This window comes from Myotis davidii, unplaced genomic scaffold, assembly GCF_000327345.1.
Source record: "Myotis davidii unplaced genomic scaffold, ASM32734v1 scaffold282, whole genome shotgun sequence".
Lineage (NCBI taxonomy): Eukaryota > Metazoa > Chordata > Mammalia > Chiroptera > Vespertilionidae > Myotis > Myotis davidii.
This window is the reverse complement of record NW_006293249.1, coordinates 1,101,653-1,109,218: the sequence shown is the minus strand read 5'-3', so window position 1 is coordinate 1,109,218 and position 7,566 is coordinate 1,101,653. Positions and strand designations below refer to the sequence as shown.

The following is a 7,566-nucleotide window of genomic DNA, read 5'->3' as shown; positions in this document are numbered from 1 at the left end:
CCGGCACTTTTGGAGAAAAACAGGAGGAGCGTGATTGCACTCCATGGCACTAAAAGGGTTAAAATTCATTTCACTTCCTACATTCAGGCCTATCTGTTCTCTTCTCTATTCTTAAAAAAAAAAACAATTTAAAAAATTATTTTTTTTCTCTTATCCACTAATTCTCTTCCTCTCTCCTCTTTTCTAAACTGTGGCCTTCCCCTATTCATCCAATTCCTTAACTTTATTTTCTCAATTTAAGCTCTGCCTCTTACAGATTCTGTCCCCTTCTGGGTGTCTTTTGTCTGTGCTTTTGGTTTGTTTGTTTTGTTGTGTTTTCTCCCCATATTCCTTTCCTTCCTTCTTCCTTCCCTCCCCTCCCACCAGTAGTATGAATTAGAATTAAGGTACTCATAATCCAGCATGAAAGTATGCCGGGGTACTTAGCTACAGAAAATATCTGTTAACTGCATTGTAATAAACCTCCTTAAAATCACAGCCCCTTTAAAATAGATTTCCTTTCTGATAACTTTTTTGTGAGCTTCTTCATCTATCATTTTTTTCCTTCTTTCCTTCCTTCCTTCCTCCCTCCCTTCCTTCCTTCCTTCCCCCCTTCCTTCCTTCCTTCCTTCCTGGTTTTGTTCTGTTTGTTTTTGTTGTGAGGTTTTTTTCTTTTTCTTTTCTACTTCTCAATATAACTTTTGCTCTCTTTTCTCTTTCCTAATTTTTTTATTGGGATTATAGGTGTCTGGTGTACATTTGGATTCAGTTACATCTGTGCTGTTTCTTGTCGTGTCCTGTTTTGTGCTGTCCATCACCACCTCCACAACGGCTGGCACGAAGTAGAAGAAAGCAAGCCACATAATCAGACACACTGGAAGGAAACTCCATCCACAGAAGGGACAATAACAATCAAGACCCAAGTACATTGGAAGAAACCAAATATCTCAAGTAGGAGGCCTCCTTAGAACACCCAGCCCAGGAGACCTGAGAAACTGCACCACTGTGCCCCACAAAACATCTACTACATAAGACCAATTCAAAAAAACTGGGTGGCATACCTGTTGGATCTAAAACATAGACACAATTACAAAGAAACAGCAAAACTGAGGAGACATAGAAATAAATGCATATGAAAGTAAAGGAGGAATCACCAGAAAAATAAATAAATGAAACTGAGGCGAGCAATTTGACAAAGGAAAAATTCAGAGTAATAGTTATCAGGATGCTCAAACAGCTGGATGGGAAATTCACCAACATGTGTGAGAATCAAGCAAAGGAATAACAATCTGAAACAAATCACTAGATCAGATGGAATAAACTGACAAACATTTTCAGAACATTTCACCCCAAAACTGCGGAATATACATTCTTCTCAAGTGCACATGGGACATTTTCATAAATAGATCACATATTAAGACACAGGCTAAGTCTCTACGAATTCAAGAAGACTGAAATTATATCAAGCATCTTCTCAGATTATAATGGCATAATATTAGAAATAAACCACAATAAAAACAATAAAAAAAGTCCAAACACTTGGAGGTTAAAGAGGATACTATTAAACAACGAATGGGCTATCAAAGAGGAAATAAAAAAGCATTCTGGAAACAAATGAAAATGAAAACACAACAATCCAAAAATCTATGGGACACAGTAAAAGCAGTCCTGAGAGGGAAGTTCATAGTACTCCAGGCCAACCTCAAAAAAAAAACAAGAAAAACTTGTAATAAATTATCTAACCCTACAATTTAAAAAACTAGAGAGCAACAAGAAAAGCCCAGAGTAAGTAGAAGGAAGGAAATAATAAAGATCAGAGTGGAAATAAATGACAAAAACAAAACAAAAAGTTCAATAAAATCAAGAGCTGGTTCTTTAAAAGGATAAACAAGATTGATGAACGTCTAGCCAGGCTCACCAAGTAACAAAGCAAAAAGACAGAAACAAACAAAATTAGAAATGAGAGAGGTGAAGTAACAACCAACCCCAGAGAAATACAAAGGTTTGTAAAAATATATATATATATATATATATATTACAAAAAACTCTATTCCAACAAACTGAACAACCTAGATGAAATGGACATATTCTTAGAAAAATACAATCTTCCAAAATTCAATGAGGAAGAACCAGTAAAACTGAATAGGCCAATAACTATCGATGAAATTGAAGCAGTAATAAAAAAAACTTCCAGCAAACAAAAGCCTTGGTCCAGACTGATTCACAGGGGAATTTTACCAAATATTCAAAGAAGAACTAACACCGATCCTCTTCAGACAATTCCAAAATATTCAAGAGGAACACTTTCAAGCTTTCTATGAAGCCAGCATTACCTTAATCAAAACAGCAGATAAAGACACTACAAAGAAAGAGAATTACAGGCCAATATCCCTGATGAACACAGATGCTAAAATCCTCAACAAAATATTAGCAGATCACATCCAGTAATATATTAAAAAGATAATACACCATGATCAGGTGGGATTTACTCCCGGGATGCAAGGCTGGCACAATATCTGCAAATCAATAAGCGTGACACAGCCATAACTGGTTTGGCTCAGTAGATAGAGTGCGGACTGAGGGTCCCAGGTTTGATTCCAGTCAAGGGCATGTACCTTGGTTGCAGGCACACCCCAGTAGGGGGTGTGCAGGAGGCAGCTGATCAATGTTTCTCTCTCATCGATGTTTCTAACTCTCTATCTCTCTCCCTTCCTCTCCACAAAAAATCAATAAAATATATTTTAAAAATAAATAAACATGACACATCACATAAACAAATTGAAAAAAACCACATGATTATATCAATTGGTACAGAAAAAAGCATCTGACAAAATAAAACACCCCCTTTTTGTTAGTCTTTATTGTTGAGATTATTACAGATGTCCCTCTTTTTTCCCCCCATAGCTCCCCTTCACCTGGTTCCCACCACACTCCAGGTCCCTGCCACCCTATTGTCTGTGTCCATAGGTAATGTGTACATGCATATAAGATCTTTATCTAATCTCTTTCCGCAACCCCGACACCCACTTCTCTCTGAGAATCGTCATTCGGTTCCATTTCCATGCCCGTGATTCTATTCCATTCACCAGTTTATTCTGATTATCAGATTATTTATTCATTTGATTTTTATATTCAATTGATAAATATGTGTTTGTTGTCGTTTTGTTGTTCATAATTTTTTTAAAAAATATATTTTATTGATTTTCCACAGAGAGGAAGGGAGATAGTTAGAAACATCGATGAGAGAGAAACATCGACCAGCCACCTCCTGCACATCACCTACTGGGGACGTGCCCGCAACCCAGGTACATGCCCTTGACCGGTCTCTGTGCTTCCTGGACTTGTAAGTCTATTTCTTTCACCAGGTAGGAGAAGTTTTCTGTCATTATTTCTTCAAATAGGTTTTCAGTATCTTGCTCTCTCTCTTCTTCTGGCACCCCCATTATTCGGATATTTATACGCTTGAGGTTGTCCCAGAGGCTCCTCACACTATCCTCATACTTTTGGATTCTTTTTCTTTTTGCTCTTCTGGTGGGTGTATTTTGCTTCCTCGTATTTCAAATCATTGAATTGATTCTCAGGATCCTCTAGTCTACTGCTGAATCCCTAAATGATATTCTTTATTTCAGTCAGTTGTATGCTTAATTTCTGACTGGTCCTTTTCCATTTTTTTGGCATTCTCACTAAGATCCTTGAAGGTCTCACTAAGTTCCTTAGAGGTTTCTAGAAGATTCTTGAGTAATCTTTTAACTGTAGTTTTTAACTCTATATCCAGTAGTTTGCTTTCTTCCATTTCTTTCATTTGTGACGTTTCTTTGTCTCTGCATTTTGGCTGCTTCCCTGTGTTTGTTTCTATGTACTAGGTAGTTGCTAAGTCTCCTTGAGTTGATAGAGTGGCTTTCTGTAGGTGTCCTATGGGGCCCAGTGGCTCACCCTCCCCAGTCACCTGAGGTGGACATTCTTGGTGCACCCCTTTGTGGGCTGTGTGCACTGTTCTGTCATAGTTGAGCCTTGCTTGCGGTTGGTGTCACTGGGAAGAATTGACCTCCAGGCCAATTGGCTGTGGGGATCAGCTGCAACTATAGGGGAGAGCTGCTGTGCAGGAGACACTCTTATGAAGCAGGACTTGCTTCAGTGGGGTTTTGGTGCTCATTGAATCTGCCCCTTGAGTGTGCCATACGGCATTATGGATGTGAAGAGTTGTAATCTGGTATGGTCTCACACTGACCACTGGGTACACTGGTTCTTGGGTCTCCAGGGAGGTGCAGAGTCAGCCACTGCCTGGGCTACAGAGAGATCTGCAGATTCCTCCTCTTTGTATCGAGTTTGAAAGCGCCCAGATGAGGCCCAGCTGTGAAGCAAAGCAAGCTAGTGCTGGTGCTGGGTCTTGGACCTTTCATTGATAGGTTTGGGGCTCCCTGACCCAGCTGCAGCAGGTTTGACAGATTTTTAGCCTGAGAAAGGTCAGGCCATTCATATGCAAAAGCTGCTGCATACAGCTTGAGTGGGGTTATAAATTGGGTGGGGCAGTCTCAGGGAATCACCAGGGCAGAGCAAGCAGAAATGGCTGCTAGTCAGCCCTGCACCAGGAGGTCCCTGCACAGGAAAAATGACTGCTGGAAGCACCTCATCTAGAACAGGGGTGGGCAAACTTTTTGACTCGAGGGCCACAATGGGATCTTAAACTGGACCAGAGGGCCGGAAGAAAAGCATGGATGGAGTGTGTGAACTAATATAAATTCAAAGTAAACATCATTACATAAAAGGGTACGGTCTTTTTTTTTAAGTTTTATTCATTTCAGACGGGCCGGATCCGGCCTGTGGGCCGTAGTTTGCCCACGGCTGGTCTAGAAGAAAGCCGCCCCCGAGTTCCTGCCCCAAAGCCAGACAGTCCAGTTTCTCCCCATATGTGTCTGGGTCCCTCAGAGGAAGTGGGAACTTGTAAATTCAGTTTGTGGGGCTGGCCTTTTAAGAGGAGCAGCTGGGATTCCAGCAGCCTGTGTGTCACCCAGCCCCAAACAGCACTGGTTTTTAGAATCTGTAGTTCTTACTGCCCATAGGAGCTTCTTTCCCCAGCTCTGGAATCCTGGTCTGGGGGTCTGGTGTGGGACTGGGATCCCTCGCTCCTCCAGGTGGCCTCCGCAGAGACGATCTCCCCCCCCCGATTAAAAAAGCAGCACACCCGGGTGCCGGATCAGCCAGTTCTGCGCCTCTGCACCTTCTACCAATCTCATTGTGCTTTCTTTTTTACTTCTCTAGCTGTAGTACTTCCATTCAGCCAGCTTTCCGGGGGTTCTGGATGATAGTTGTTTTGTATTTTAGTTGTAATTTTGATGTGGTTATGTACAGGCATTTACCTATGCTGCCATCTTGGTTCTCCCTCAAACACCCTTTTTTGATAAAAACTCTCAGCAACATGGGACTAGAGAAATCATACCTCAAAATAATAAAATCCTTATATGACAAACCTATAGTCAACATTATACTTAATGGTCAAATACTAAAACCATCTCCCCTAAGAACAGGAACAAGACAGAGTAAAATATTCAAAAGATTCAAAAAACCAAAACATACCACTCTTCACTATTTTTTGTTTGGAAATATTATTTTTCATTAAAAATATTGTTGATGTTAATATGTAATGGGTTAGTTATTTTTCTTAAATTAATAAATTATGTTAAATTTCTCAGTTTTAATTTCTAATTGGGCACATATCTTGCCTAATAATAGACAAACATGTAAATTGACCATACCTTCGCTACACTAACCAGCCAATCAGGAGAGTATGCAAATTAACCTAACAAAGATGGCGGTTAATTTGCATACATAGGCTCCAAGTGGTGGAGCGAAGCCTGACAGCCCTGGGGCTGGCAGAGCAGCAAAGCCTCATGGCCACGGGGCCAGCAGAGCAGCGAAGCCTCACGGCTCCGGGGCCGGCTCCGGCTGGAGCCCAGTCAGAGTGAAGGCCTGGGTGCCAGGTGCCGGATGAAAACTGGTGCCAGCAGCCAGGGGAAAGGAAGGCTTATTGCACGAATCACTTCATGCAACAGGCCTCTAATTGCTAAATAAACAAGAACTTCTGGGGGTCCTCAGTTTGAGAAGCACTGCTGTCAATCTAGCATCACTGATCTTCAGTGAGCTCCTCTAAGTTGGCTGACCATACCCTAAGGAAGGGATCTTGCCATCTACACTGGTACCCTCAACCTGCCGTCTGCAGCCTACTGCTGGTCCATAAAGTATTCCTGATTCATAATAAGCTAAGTACTGAAATTGAGGGCAAACTTTTAGAAACATTTGCAACAATTTTACATTGCTACTCAACCAACCACATATGGGCTTATATTTTATAAGTCTTTGGTTGTTGTTTTTTCATTTCATTTTTCTAGTTGTTTATTTTTATGGTATTTTACAAAAGTGTCAGTCTGCAACACTTTGGAAATATTTAAAAGTGGTCCTTCACAGATATATTGTGAAACATCCTAAATAATAAAAGAGAAACATGCAAATTAACCATCCCTCTGCTACGCTTACCACCAATCAGAGTATGCAAATTAACCTGAGAAAGATGGCAGGTTAATTTGCACACACTGGCACCAGGCAGCTGGGGGCAGGGCAGGTTCTTCCCCTGCGTCAACATGGCGCCAGGGAGCTGGGGGCAAGGTGGCGTGTGCGGACACCAGGGAGCCTGTGTTGGGGTGGGAGCTTCCCCTGTGTCACCATGGTGATATGGGAAACTCCCACCTGGCAGGCGCACGCATGCAGGCACCGGGGAGATGGGGTCAGGTCAGGAGCTTCCCCCACATCACCATGGTGACGCTGGGGAAGTTCTTGCCCTGTGGCTGCTTGCGCATGCGCAGGCCACGGGAAGCTGGGGGGGGAAGGGGTGTGGGGCGCGCGCGGACGCCAGGGATGCTTCCACCCGGCTAGCACACACGCACAGGCACCTGGGAGTCGGGGTTGGAGGGGGCGCATGGAAGCTGGGGACGGGAGAAGCTCCCACCCAACTGGAGTGCGTGCTCGGGTGCCGCTACGCCCACCAGCCAATCAGGGCAAGTATGCAAATTAACCCAATAAAGATGGCAGGAGCCATGAAGCTGGAGGCTTGGGTTGCCCCTGGTGACAGAGGAAGCCAAGCTTCCCGCCCGCCTTGGCTTCTGCTGAAGGAGTGGTTGGGAACCTGGGAACGGGGGTGACCCAGGCTTCCAGCCGGCCCTGGCCTCTGCTCAAGGAGTGGCTGGGGGAAAAAAAGGGGGGGGCTGGCCTCCTCTCTAGGGGGGAGCATTTGGGGGCGAGCAGGCCGGCAGGCAGAGTGGTTAGGGGCAATCAGGCAGGCAGGGGCAGTGGCCACAGAGCCAGCCAGAGCAAGTGGGAGGCTTGGGTTGCCCTTGGCAATGGAGGAAGCCAAGCTTCCCACCTGCTCAGGCCAGCTACTGAAGGAGGGGCCTGTGAGCGGAGGACACAGAGCTGGCCTGGGGGTGCGGGAGGCTTGGGTCGCCATTGCCTGGGCTGGAGGGGGCGTGGCCAGCCTGAAAACGGCCCTCAGGCCCTTACCCAGGCTGGCCGCATCCCCATGGAGTAAGAGTCCCG

At 44.1% G+C, this 7,566-nt stretch overlaps 1 protein-coding gene across 2 annotated transcripts in view; it reads right to left on the bottom strand.

Moving 5' to 3' along the window:
• Nucleotides 1-7,566, bottom strand: part of ACAD9 (acyl-CoA dehydrogenase family member 9) — a 78,616-nt gene that overhangs the window by 61,381 nt on the left and 9,669 nt on the right. The window lies entirely within an intron of this gene.